The sequence below is a fragment of the Sturnus vulgaris genome, chromosome Z, assembly GCF_052056855.1.
Source record: "Sturnus vulgaris isolate bStuVul1 chromosome Z, bStuVul1.hap1, whole genome shotgun sequence".
NCBI classification, from domain to species: domain Eukaryota; kingdom Metazoa; phylum Chordata; class Aves; order Passeriformes; family Sturnidae; genus Sturnus; species Sturnus vulgaris.
Genome location: NC_142283.1, coordinates 66,470,617 through 66,484,235, shown reverse-complemented (window position 1 = coordinate 66,484,235; position 13,619 = coordinate 66,470,617). Strand labels below are relative to the sequence as shown.

Here is a 13,619-nt window from a genome sequence, read left to right as displayed (position 1 = left end):
CTCACAAAGTTTTATGAGTTGGTTATTAAAGACTACTTCCTATAGAATTAACCTGTGTGTTACTATCCATTTGTATATCCTTTTGCACTCTTCCTTCTTATTCCACTCAGATATTTTCACCTTTGAATAAGATTTCTTCTTCCTTTCTTAAAATTTTATATCAAGTGTTTAAATGTAGCTCTGTTCATTTAAATGTTCTCATAAATGCTATTAAAGTCATGTTGTTTTTATTTGCAGTAGAGCTAAACTTTGTGCTTTTAAAAGGAATAAAAATTTTCAAAGAAACAGTAACTTCATATTTTGGTTCATACATAATGTTACTATGAGAACGTTGTGACATTTACAATAGTAGTCATAGTGAGAAAATAGAGGAAATAGTTTTTTCCCTGTTAAAAACTAAATGGATTTTTTTCTACTTGCAGAAGCAGCATTTCCCTGTTCTTCATCATTCAGGAAATTATGGTTTTGGTTGCTTGAAGGTATGAGATTTTAGCGACCTTGAGCTAAAATCCTTGACCTTGATCAGCACATTAATTTTCCAGTATCTTCTGCTGCTGGATATATCAGTAGCCATTTTACTACTTCTAGCTTGCTTTAAAAAAAGAAATAGTCTGAAAAACCTTTTAAAAACACAAATACAAAACTGGAGTCTTGTCTTTAAAGTTTAAAACTCTTTAAGTACAAAGAACTTGACTGTTAACATGTAGACATAATAATGATAATTTTCCATGCTTGCCTGCACTTTAAAAAAAAGCTGGAATCAATTTAACTGAATTTAACACAGATAGGCAAATCTATTCTAGCTAATTAATTCATTTAAATCTCACAGAAGGCGTTATCACACTCACTTTATAAATTAGGAGAAAGATATGAAGATAAAAGCTCAATGTAAAAACTGAGACTTGAACTCAATCCTTGTCATAAAAGACCCCACCAATTAATGGATTTGGATGCTGCATTCTCATACCAAGACATATATGTAAAATAAAAAAATAATAAAATTTAAAAATTGTCGTTGAAACAGGATTGTCAAAAACCAAGACCAACTACCACTTTGCTACAGAATATACATAAGTCTTCATATTAAATGAAAGAGATCACAGCTTTGTGTATTGACGTGGAAACTGCTTTCATAATTTCAAACTATAGACTGTTTAAGTGACATTGGGATAAAGTTTTAAAAATATTTGAAAATATTTAAAATATATTCTAAACTTTAAAAAGTAATAATAAAATAGAATAAAGAATAAATAATAAGGAATAAGGAATAAAGAATAATAATAGTAAATAATAAATAATAATACATGGAATAAATAAGAAATAAATAATAAGAAATAAATAAGAAATAAGATGTTTTTGAAAAACAAAGACCCCCACCTCCCACAAACCTCTTGGGCTGGTTTTAACTGAAGTCGAAGAGATATCCAGGTACAGCAGAATATGATTCACATGAAACCTCAAGAGTCAGAAACAGAGTGACATTCCCTCCTTCTAAAACTGTGGGGAAAGAAAGCAAGAAAAACAACAGCCCTCTCTGTAAATTATCATCTCTGATTACAGGAAGAAAAAGGAGAGAGGGAAGCACGAAGCATGTTGCAGTGTAACGAGCACTACCTGAGAGCTGCACTTCCCCGCGCACGGCCCCATTCTGTACATAGTGAAATCAGTAACAAGGGTTCTTCTTGACTTGAGTGGATTCAAGATTGAGTTTACTGGCATTGCGCCCAAGAGGCTTCATTGAAACTGTAAGAGCAAGGCCAGAGACTCCAGTGGAAATCCATGCATTGACTGAAGCATGTCCTTAAGCAGATATCTGAGTCCCATAAAGTCAACAGATTCAAATATGTACTTTAAACCGAGAACATGCTTTGTTGAATCTTAGCCTTTGGCAATTACTTGAGACACCAAGTCTTACTTACTTTACAACTAAGCTGCTAAAACATTTTGAAAAAGAAATAATGGCAGTGATCATTTTTATTGATGCTTTTCCATGAAAAAAAAAAAATTCCTAGAAGTATTATTAGTTAATAAAATGACAAGGGCATAATTAGTTTTATCATAATATGAATTTGTTCTTGTCATTGCTGGAAGCATAGCTATATCAAGTAAATAAAAAAAAAAAAAGCAGGCTTAAACAAGTTCTACAGATATAAACAGGCATTGCTCATTAAGCTATAGTTTTGGGGATCCCTGTTCTGCAAGAGATGCAGAGCCTCCTCACAGGCACTTGCAGAAACCTGAAAAGCTGTGAACTTTGTTTTGCAGAAAATGGAGGGAAACAGGTTTCTTTAAATACGGATATGGCAATTATGAAAAATTTTCAGGAATTTTGGCACTTTATAAATACCTAAAGTTAACTGGATTTGATAGATATTCTTATCTTATAAAACCAGAATATTTATCAAGATGAATTGCAGACTCAAGAACTTAATTTTTAATATAAGCTTCCAAGGGATTTTTTACAGTCATATGTGTAGAGACAGGTAGATACATGAAGATGTGGATATATACTAGTTTTTAGACGCAGATATATACTTTTTTTTGTAGGTATAATTTAGAAAGGTATAAAAGTCTTTACTTTGGTACTGGTTGACCTCTTCATTCTCAATTTATTTACTGGAGTATTTATTCTCTTGGTCTGTTCACAATCACTTGTGAATTGAACTTCAGTTCCATTAATGTGTTTGATAACTATGAAGACTGAAAAATCATTCTACTTTTACAAAATTTGTAGCTAAAAAAGATTGAATTACCCTTAATTGTGAAATCATCCTCACAGTTATTTAAAAAAAAAATTGTTTAGGCTTTTGAGATGCATAAATATGGGTATAAATAATGAGTTCTTTTTGAACTGGTTTAACAAATGTTTTCCCAAACTCCCCTGACTTTATAAAATACGTATTTCCATATTTAGATAAAATTACTTCTGGCCATTCTTTTTAAAAATTACATGTATTTTAAGAATATTCTAGGGAGTTTCTAGGAACAGAAGTTGCTTGTTATTGTGAAAGTGAGAGCATTTTATTTTTCTTCGTTTCAGTATGTTCTTCTTTTACTAAGCAAAGCAGCTTAATGTCCCCAAGAAGGGACATAATTATTTGCTTTAAAAAGATCGTACACTAATCTCTTTGCCTACAATATCCTTAAGTAATTTATAAGTGCTTATTTCAAACTGAGGAGTTTGACAGTGCCCCTAGTGAATCTTGATATACATGCCTTACAATTCATACACAAATGATACTACATGAAATATTCATTAGGAATACTCTAAATTATGTACCAAACAACGAGGGTACTGTCATTGTCACACTTTTCGTCTGGTAAATATCCCAGTGGGCACAATGAATTCACTTATATCTCACAAAGAGTTTCCCAACATGTTTCAATTATTTATCTTATGGCTACAATCTTCCATGTGCACATTCATGTTTTTATTTTCCAGGGTTTTCTGAAACACACTCTCATATTCAATGCAGTAAAATACATAAAACCTATAAAGAAAAGCATTAGCTTATACTTAACCAAAGCGAAATACATTTCAAAGTAGTTTGTGTATTTAGACTACTTTGATATCTGGTCACAGCATAAACAGAATATACTTCAAGAAGAAATTGTTAAGTGTTTTTAAAACCTCTAGAAGATTTCCCCATTAACTCAAAGTGAAACACACAAGTAAGAGAATGTGGGAAAATGGATATCTACCACATTTGCAAGAGGCAGACATCATATGATGATAAGAGGCAACAGGTCTGCCATGTGATGAGATGAATGGTGTCATTTGTAACTTCTTGAAAGGCAGACGGGGAGCACATGATACTTCCTTGACACATGATGCCAAATGACACTTATCACTTAAAATAAGTAGCTAGAATTCTCAGACATAATAGATCCATTTGGAAAGTGCACAGAACAATGCTAACTTCTTACAAATATTTAACATCTTCTGACATGTCACATATCATTATTCAATAATATAAACGAGCATAAACCTATTTTTTAAAAATAAATTTAATAAAAACTTAAATTCCTCTATGACACTTTTTTATTGCCTTAAGCTACCTTTAAAGCAGGGATGGCTTGCAGGCAGATTATGGAGGCACTGAAGATCCTGTACAACAGAAGAGAGAAGAACCAGCTTTTCTAATTTACATTTCTCTTAACTCAATAGTATACATAAATAATATGTAAGGACAGAAGGTCAGGTTTGAACTTGCCTGGGCTGATGACAAAGCTAAGGAGAGAACACAAACTATGACACTATAATATTAAAAAGAAAATTCTGTTTTCATTCTCTGGTTTACCAAGGGTTCCAGGGGACATGGTGGCTTAAGTGGTCCCTCTCCCCAGTTAGGCACCCCTGCTACTGCTCCACAGCTGGTTGTCCTCACTGTTGATAGAACTGTGAGGATGCTGTGTAAGCACATCAGGATTTTAAAAACTTGTTTATTTTCAGTGAAGGAGGAGGACATGTCTAACCAGGAGTATCTTCCCAGTGCAACACCATGAAGTTCAGGTACTACAGCTGTGGTGAAAAAGAAAGCCATAAAAACAGAGCAGCCAGAGACAGTGAAATGGGAGGTGACTTTCACTGCAAAGCTTGAATGGAGACTGCATGTAGAGTTTGTGAGTGTTAAATTGTGACAATTTTGGAGTAAACTATGATTTTTAAAATATTGAAAGTGATGAAAAATCAAACTTTCTTATATAATTTATTCTTCGATAATTCCAACAACATTGCAGGATATATTTTCTTTGATGTATGAAAACACCCTCCACGTAATAATACACTAATTCTTGTGTTTTTAAGAACATGATTATTATTTCTCCTTTTCTAATTATTCTAAAAGGAGAAAATAATCTAAATTTTACATTTTTATTTTCTTTATTGCACCTACTAGTTCTCAGAACTTGCATAAAAAATGAACTCTTTCATTTTTTTACTCTTGCTGGAAATTAGTTTAGTTTTAAAAGCACTAGCTACAAATAGTATACTACAGGGAGTTGTAGAAACAAAAATGCAACAAAAATTATATTAATAAAAAGAAATTTTAATCCAAAGTCTATAGAAGCTCTAGCTAGCTTAATCCATTTTAAAAAATCTAATAATAAATTATGTTGATATATCTGTGTGACTATTAACCTTTTCTGATCTGTAGACTCTTGGATGCTTAAATTTCCCTAAAGAAAATTACATATACAAATTTCTTAAACATATTTTGTGTATATTTTAAAATAATATATTTATAGAAAAAACTTTGAATTTAATGATATTGGCATTTCCTTTCCAAATATTTTCAAATTGAGTAAAATACACGTTTAGCAAGAGACACTCTTGACTTTCATGCAAATGGAGGGCAGACGATAATAATTTGTTTCTAAGATATAGCTGAAAAAATAGTAACACTTTAATAACAAACTCTGTTAACAAAATCTGTATTTGCAGATTCTCTCAAATACTACTTCTATCCTCACTCTATATCTCTATAAGGAATACAAAATGTCTCAAAAACTAAGTGATATATAAAAGGTTTTGTTGTCTCTTTCTGTACTCCTTTTCTTAAAAAAACTAATTACTCCCTCTCACAGCATCATGGACAAAGCAGCTTTATGTTTACCTCTAGTATGTTTACTAGAAAGAAAGGGCAAAAAAAGCCAACAGCTATCAATATGTGCAATTGAATTTCAGTGGAAATGCTCCCTTTTATAGAACATTATACTGCTTAACACACGATGTGGCTATGGACCAGCCTGTCTAAATTTAAGGTTAAAGTTATATTATAACATGACACTTTCACTTTGATAAAATTATTGTCTAGATTATTAAAACCTGCAAAAAAAAGACAGTGCAGATGATGCATGTTTTTCTTAGGTAAAACAATGTTAAGAATAAAATTTTGTGGGTCTTTTTTCTTTATAAAGGAAACAGCTAATTATTTAATATTAGATTGAATTAATCTATATATGAGCATATAAAACTATTAATAAACTCTCTGCTAGACACTCCACTGACTTTCACTAACTGATGACAAAGAATTCTGGGCTCTGTAAGTATTTCTGTCGCTGATTTCCTATGAAATTTTGTGAGCAGGCTGAGGCATAAGGATTTATTTAAATCATGATTTAGCCTGGTAGCTGATGCTCTTTTCCTCTGACAGAGGGCTCGGTGGTCTACAGAGTTCATTTGCAGCCCTTTGAGGAGCCCTAAAAAAAAGGTGTGTGGGTAGCTTATGGCTGGTCCTACTTTAACTTGGTGTTAGTGTCAGCTTAGGCAGTGCCTGCTGCCATTCATTTCTGCTCCTATTTCACCCCTTAACACAGCAGGCAAAATGTGTGCAAATTTGCACAGCAGATTGTTAGATTGGTCCAGATTTGGCTTTGAGTTCCATTTCTCTAGTTTGTTAGAAGCCTTCTCCACAAAAAAGGTGCAGCCACTGCCACTCAGAAGCCAAATTAGCCACGTTTCTCAGGGTAACTGCTGAGTAATTAAAGTAGTTAAGTGTCAGATTTCTGTTTTAATAGAAAGTGTCATACCACTAGTCCACAAAAATTCTTTCAATTCTGTTAGTGGAGCACTTCTGAGTCCATCAGGGTACATGAGCTTAGAGAAGTAACTGATTTATTTTGAATATCCATTTCATAGAATAATAGAATCCTAGAATGGTTTGGGTTGAAAGGAACCTTTATCTGGATTATCTGATTTCAAGCCCCCATACCATTGGTAGGGATGCTATTCAGTAGATCTGGTTGCTCACGGTCCCTTACAATCTGGCCTTGAACACTTCCAGGAAGTGGACATCCTCAACTTCTCTGGCCAACATGTTCCAGTACCTCACCAATCTCCGAGTTAAGAATTTCTCCCTAACATCTAATCTAAACATACTGTCTTTCAGTTTAAAATCATTACACCTTCTCCTGTCACTGTCTGTCTGTATTGAAAGTCCCTTTCCCTCTTTTTTCATGAGCTCCTTTAAGGTAGTGAAAGTCTGCAATGAGGTCTCCTTGCAGCCTTCTTTTTTCCAGGCTGGACAACCCCAGCTCTCTTAGCCTGTCTTCATAGGAGGGATGCTTCAGACCTCTGATCATCTTTGTGGCCCCTTCTCTGTAACTGCTCTAACATACTTGTCTTATGTTCAGGACCCAGAGCTGCAGGCAGACCTCCAGCTCTCACAAGGACAAATAGTGGGGTAGAGTCATCTCCTTTATCCTGTTGGCCACAGCTCCTATGAATGGTGGGCCTTGTGGGCAGTTTGCACACATGGCTGGTTCATGTCCACCTTTTAATCCACAAGAACCCCTACGTCCTTCTTGGCAAGGCTTCTCTCAATGACTTCTCACAGCCTGTACTCGTCTGGGATTTTCCTGACACAAATGCAACAACTTAGACTTGGTGAACTTCATGATGTTCTATGATTTCTCAAGTTTGTCTAGGGTCGTCTTCATGGCATCTCATCCTTCTTTTAGGTCAACCTCACAGCTTGGCTTTGTGCTATCTGCAAACTGGCTGGGGGTACACTCATTCCCATGGTCTATATCACTGATGAATTATGGTATTTAAGGGCGCTGTGCCCAACACAGAGTCCTGAGTGACATTCATCACCAGCTGCCACCTGAACATGAAGTCATTGATTACACTCTCTGGTTCTGCCCGTCCAGCCCATTGCTTTTCCATTGAATACGCCATTCATCAAAACCATGTCTCTCCAATTTGGAGATAAAGATATAATCTGAAACTATTTCAAAGGTCTTATAGAAGTCTAGCTAGATGACATCAGTTGATCTTCCCTTGTCTCCCATTAAGAGACCACAACATTGGTCAGGCAGGATTTGCCCCTAGTAAAGCAGTGCTGGCTATGTTGGATCACCTTCTTGATTTTCATATGTCCTAGAATATCTTCTAGGAGGATCTGCTCCATGGTCTTCCCAGGTAGGCTCACTGGTCCACAGTTCCTTTGATTTTCCATTCTCCCCTTTTTAAAAATAAGAGCAACATTTCTTTTTTCTCAGTCACCAGAGACTTCACCTGTCCACCATGGCTTTTCAAATATGATGGAGAGTGACATTGCTACAACATCAGCCAGTGTCCTCAGGAATACATGTCCTCCAATCCCATGGATTTGTGGCTATCCAGTTTCATCAGTTGATCCTGAAACTGCAGCTTGCTTACAGTGGGAAGGAGTTCACTCTCCAAATACTCACCCAGATGTCTGGGGACTTGACAGATGTTGAAAGCTGACTGCCAGTGATGACTGAGGTGCCTCTTCCATATCCATCACCACCAGTTCACCCCTGCTTATAAGGGGAATACACTCATACACTCTCCTTGGCCTTTCTTTTCTGACTATAAATCTGGTATAGAATCTCTTTTTGTTCACATCCCTTTCCAAGTAATTGCCCAGCTTTGCCTTGCCTTTCCTCATCCCTACACGTTCAAACCATATCCCTGTGTTCCCCCGAGGTCACCTCTCCCTGCTACCTCTGCCTGTGCATTTCTTTCCTCTCAGTTTGAGGAGCAGATCTTTGCTCAGCCGTTCCTATTGCTGACCTGCCTTATTCATTCCTACACATTCCTCCACACCTAAACATTATGGTATGATCATAATTTGTAAATTACAACTTATTTTATTTTGTTTTATTTTATTTTTGGAACAATGAAGTTTAAGAACCATGAAAATAACTACAATCAAAAGTTCAAGGAGAAAGGATCTACTGCTTTCACAGTACCTTTGGGCCCAGTCTTGCACTTTGTACTTGAATGAAATTGCCCATCACATAGGACAAAACTCTCTAACGTCAACAAAGGTAACCCGCTTGACATCTTTTCAGACGAAATGTCTGGCTTCTCAAAAATCAACCGATTTCAGTTCTTAAACAAAACAACTGCTTCCTTCACCTGATTTCAAGAGGAACTTTGCCAGTAAAAAACCTGCACAAGTGGCCCCATTGTGTCCACTCACCCTTGAATGATTGCTACTTAGCAGTTTCTCTTAAAAAAACTGCATAATCAAAGTTAGACAATGGGAAAAACAATGAATATGAATGACTCTTGGATCTCTGAGAGCCTTTGTTATGCTGCCACCAATGTACACAAGAAAGGAGCTATATATGTGACCATATGAGGTGATCAAAACATTAACCAGACATTGTAACCATTTTTCAATATTCTCAGCCCCGAGTGTGTGTTTGAAAGAAATGTGCTACTTGGAGCAAAGCCATTTTTAGTGTGTGTGCCCTGTATCTTTGCTTACTCATGGCGGTGGTGGTGACAGAAGTGCTGACGCCGGTCCCAGAAGCAGCACTAGCAATACTTCCCTCTCCCTTCCTTGCATTCAAATCTAATCCAGAGACCTGTGAACGAGAGATGTGTACTTTTATAGCAGCTTGCTTATCCAGAAACTAGCACTGAAATGCATAATTTTATGGTTAGTTTTCCTAAAAGAGGACTTTAAACGATCATTAAGTCATAAACATTTGAGGGCCGGGTTGCGATACTGCTCCTTGCCATGACAGGCGGTGCAGCCAAGGCTGAGTGTGCCCTGCTCCTGACGGGCATGGCTATGCCTGGGCTCTCCCAGAGGGACCCCGGCTGCCTGGGAGCCCAGCCCTAAGGGGTTGCACTCCTTTGTTCTGCCTGTCTGGGGTGCCTCGTTTTTTCCTGAGCTCTCTGAGAGCGCTGTGAGCTAGGCTGTGAACTCTCACCCCGGTGTGCTGCAGGTGCTGCAGGCAGCTCAGCGTTTGAACCCACGCACAGCCAAGTGTCCTGCCCCATCTCACTGCTTCCATTGGGACAGTTGTCGTGGTTCACACATCTTAAACTTCCAGTTCCCACGAACCCTCTTATTTACAGGGTGATATTTATTTATAGCTCTTCCATGAAGTGCAATACGTTATGTCCGTGTGTGTATGTCTGCCTGCCTGTGTACACGTACAAATCCAAGTATTAAAACCTTATCTAGTAAGTATGTGAGATTATTTTCAATCTATGAACTGAATCTGAAATACCTTTAAAAATAAATAAAGCTTTTTTGTAAGGAAAATTACCAAGTGGGTAATTATTGGAGGCATACTACACAGGGTACTTGGTGATACCGGAGTGAGCTTTATTAAGAATGCTATTTGTTAGGCAGTCTTTACAAACACAGTATGCTTTAGCTACTGACCTACTAATTCCTAGGTCATATATCTAGTTGCTAGCCAGGGAGATTTTCTTTCAGGTGATCTGTGCAAAACAGCTCTTCGTGAGATCTAACAAGATCAAAAAACCTTGTGAAATGACCTTAAATCAGAAAAGACACTGTATCACCATGCCATGTGGGTACTTTGAGGTATTGCTTACAAAAATAGGGCTAAACAAATAATTGACTGATACTACTACTGCAAATACTACTACTAATAATGATAGTGATAATCAGCTTTGATGAAAAACCTGATACACCGTTTACTGTGTGTTACTCACAGTCTCATAATTTATAGAGATATTTTTTGCTACGATTTGACAAGGATTAGGAGATAAATCCAAATGAGAATTTTTTTATTTTAGTGTCTCATAAAAACTACCTCTTACTGAAGTTTGAAGTATTGCTTGACAGGAGTCTCTGCATGTAATGCAAAGAGAGTAAAGAACTTTCAAAATCGAGGTAACAATTTCATTTGTGAAATGTGTATTTAGTTCATTAAAAATTAAACTCCCCATAACTTCTGTTACAAAAATGAAGTACAATGTAAGCAGAATTCTCTCTAAATTATTGTATGTATGTGATACAAACACAGCAATTAAATACAGGGATAAATGACTACAGGCACTGTTGATTGTATAGCCAGGTGATAGCAAGCAGAAAATCCACAGACAAATTTGTATTTTTTCCACCTTGTTCCAAATTAAAAGGACTGTGAAAAAGTGTGGCTGTGAGCAAATCTAACCATTTTCATGACTGTCAGTGGTACAATCTCTGAGAACTTCTTCGTGTATTTTTTTGCCTCAATTTATTTTTCCCATAACACATTTTGATAATAAATTTTAGCAAAGTAACTGTGCATATTGAGGCCTATTAGTCTGGTGCAGTACGTATGAGACACTCTCTGTACTTTTTCACACAAAGCAGAAGCCTGTGCCCCAGGCTAGTAGGCATGCAAGTCTCTTGGCTTGGCACAAAGAAGTGCAGCATCCAAGAACCTTGGTAACCTTGCCTATTTACCTTTTCTCATGCATTCACAAACCCACATCTTAGATCACATTCCTTTTCTTGGAGTTTGGTGCAAAGTCTCTCCTTTTAACACTGTGTTAGTGTAGGCAGAGAGAAACTAACAATGAAAAAATGGAATTTGGACTGGGGTGGAAAAGTCAATTGATTATTTAAACAGAAAGTCAGGGAAAGGAAGAGGGCCACACACACTCAAAACATTAGCTCAAGCAGTTACAATAAACTTTCCAGTCAAATTATTCAGATATGCTGAAATTTATTGGAATATGATGACTCGCTACTGAATATAGACATTATTCAAGTTTTCTTTTATTTAGATACTATTTTTAATTTTCTGATCTGATTGTATCAGTATGTCAGGGATACATCAAAACCACCACACTGATATCAGAAGGAAAACATACCATTTTTTTGTGGGATCTCAAATTTTCAAGAGATAAAATATTGGTGCAAATCAAAATATAAATAGAATATTAACATAATTCAGGATCTTGTAGCTCATACACTGTAAAATTAACTTATAAAGGCATTTCAGAAGTGACCTAAATATCAAGCCAAGTACAGTTCTAAAAGCTTCACCTAATCCCTAACAGGGAAGCCAGAGTAGCTGGCATTTTGCAACAGTTACTACATGGTATTATTGGCAGCAGTTCTACAAGCAGCACATATTAGACTAATTACCATTAAACTATATTAGTTTCTGTTGATTTCCTGGCTAAAAGTTCAGAAGATCTTACCTTTTTCCATGTGATGTGCTTGCCAGGTTTTACAGATTTCTCAGGACTTCATAAGTAATATAACACCTTGTGTGATGTAATTTCAATGCAGCAATTGTTTATCACAGAAATGATCCTCAACCTGGCTCTGATCTAAGAAACTTTTGTGAATGCCACTTTGCCCTTGCCCACCTGTTTTATGTTTCTCCTCCTCCCCTTATCTACCTTTTCCACACAACAAGACAATCCAAAGTGTGGGCCATTTAAGTGTCACCAGGTCTGCAAGGTTCGAAAAGCTCTGCCAGTTAACATAAAACAAAATCACTGTTGGTTCCATGGAATCACATTTCTCCACCACAAAGAAAAATGAGAGGAGAGGAAAGGTAGCTTTAGAGTGGGGGTTTGAATGAGGACACTTTGTGAATGTGAATGGAAACTCTACATTCTTTGTTATTTTAACAGGCTGTGTCTGTTCTCCTTGAAAGAAATTGTATAAGAGAAGATTGGATTAAGTAGTTTTTATTTTATTTCAATGCACTTGTGCACTTTTACAAAGATCAACTTACTTAGCCATGTAATAAACTCTTGTTTTACAATAGTAGTAGTGTATATTATACTACTGCAGGTATCTGTAAAGCAGGGAATCAGAGCAGGGAAACAAAACATTTGTTTCTTTGGTGAATGAAGCATATATCATTACCTTCAGTCAGTATGTCAGATATAACTTGAACCTTTGCAAGCCAGTCAGAACAATGTCCAGGTGCCAGTTAATCAGCTTTGAGCAATTGTACCTATTCAGATCACTACCTAATTCTTTGCAATTAAACATTTGATAGGTTGGTGTTTATGATAAAAATCCTGAAATTTCTTAGAACAAAAACCATTTTTATCTACCTAATGCATAACAAAATCTATCTCTTAGCGATCAAGAACCTCTTCATTAGAGACACTTGCAATTTTACACAAGTGTAATCTACAGAAACAAGTATTGATACTTTCAAATATAAAAATCATCTGTATTGCTATTAAATGGTGGAAAATTATGTCCTGTAAAGAACTCCTTTAATCTTTCATTGAATTTTAAATCCTCTATTAAGGATTTGACTATTTTAAAATTTCCACTGTATTCCTCGCATTTCTGGCTCCATCTGAATAGATTCCAGTAGAAACAGGCTATTCAAAGTTATCATTTCAAGTTGCAAATGAACTTTACCAATGTGATGTATTGGGTACAGAGTTTAATGAAAGAAGGTGGACAAGAAACAGCATAGATGTCAGCACTATAAGGAGCTTAGAGAAATAAGAAGGCATTGAAAGTAAGACAATAATTCCGGATAAAATATATATAACGATAAATAAAAAATATATAAAGAAAAAGAAATAAGATTTAGTAAGTGTTATAATGGTGCTGTTTTACAAAGATGAATAGTCTTTTCAAGTTTTCTGTTATATATCCTTTGCTGCATAGTTTTGGAGGTTTTTTGTTTGTTTTGTTTTGTTTGTTTTGGCTTTTTTTTCTGGGTTTTTGGTGGTTGTTTTTCTTTTTCTTAGAATAAAACTCTTTCCATTGTAATCAGAAATATCTACAGAATTTTAACCTTTTCCAGAAAACATTAAGAAGTGTCTAATACTGTTCAACAATTACCCTTGACAGAACAGAGAACTTAAATCAAATTGAGTTTCACTGACAATATTCTGAACCATC

The 13,619-nt window shown here is 35.8% G+C and overlaps 1 long non-coding RNA gene across 2 annotated transcripts in view; it reads right to left on the bottom strand.

Moving 5' to 3' along the window:
- The window catches only part of LOC148219895 (uncharacterized), a 117,973-nt gene that overhangs the window by 83,155 nt on the left and 21,199 nt on the right, over positions 1 to 13,619 (bottom strand). For both annotated transcript variants that reach the window (XR_015799235.1, XR_015799236.1), the window contains exon 2: positions 9,246 to 9,345. This is a non-coding gene — a long non-coding RNA (uncharacterized LOC148219895). The remainder of the gene's footprint in view (positions 1 to 9,245; positions 9,346 to 13,619) is intronic.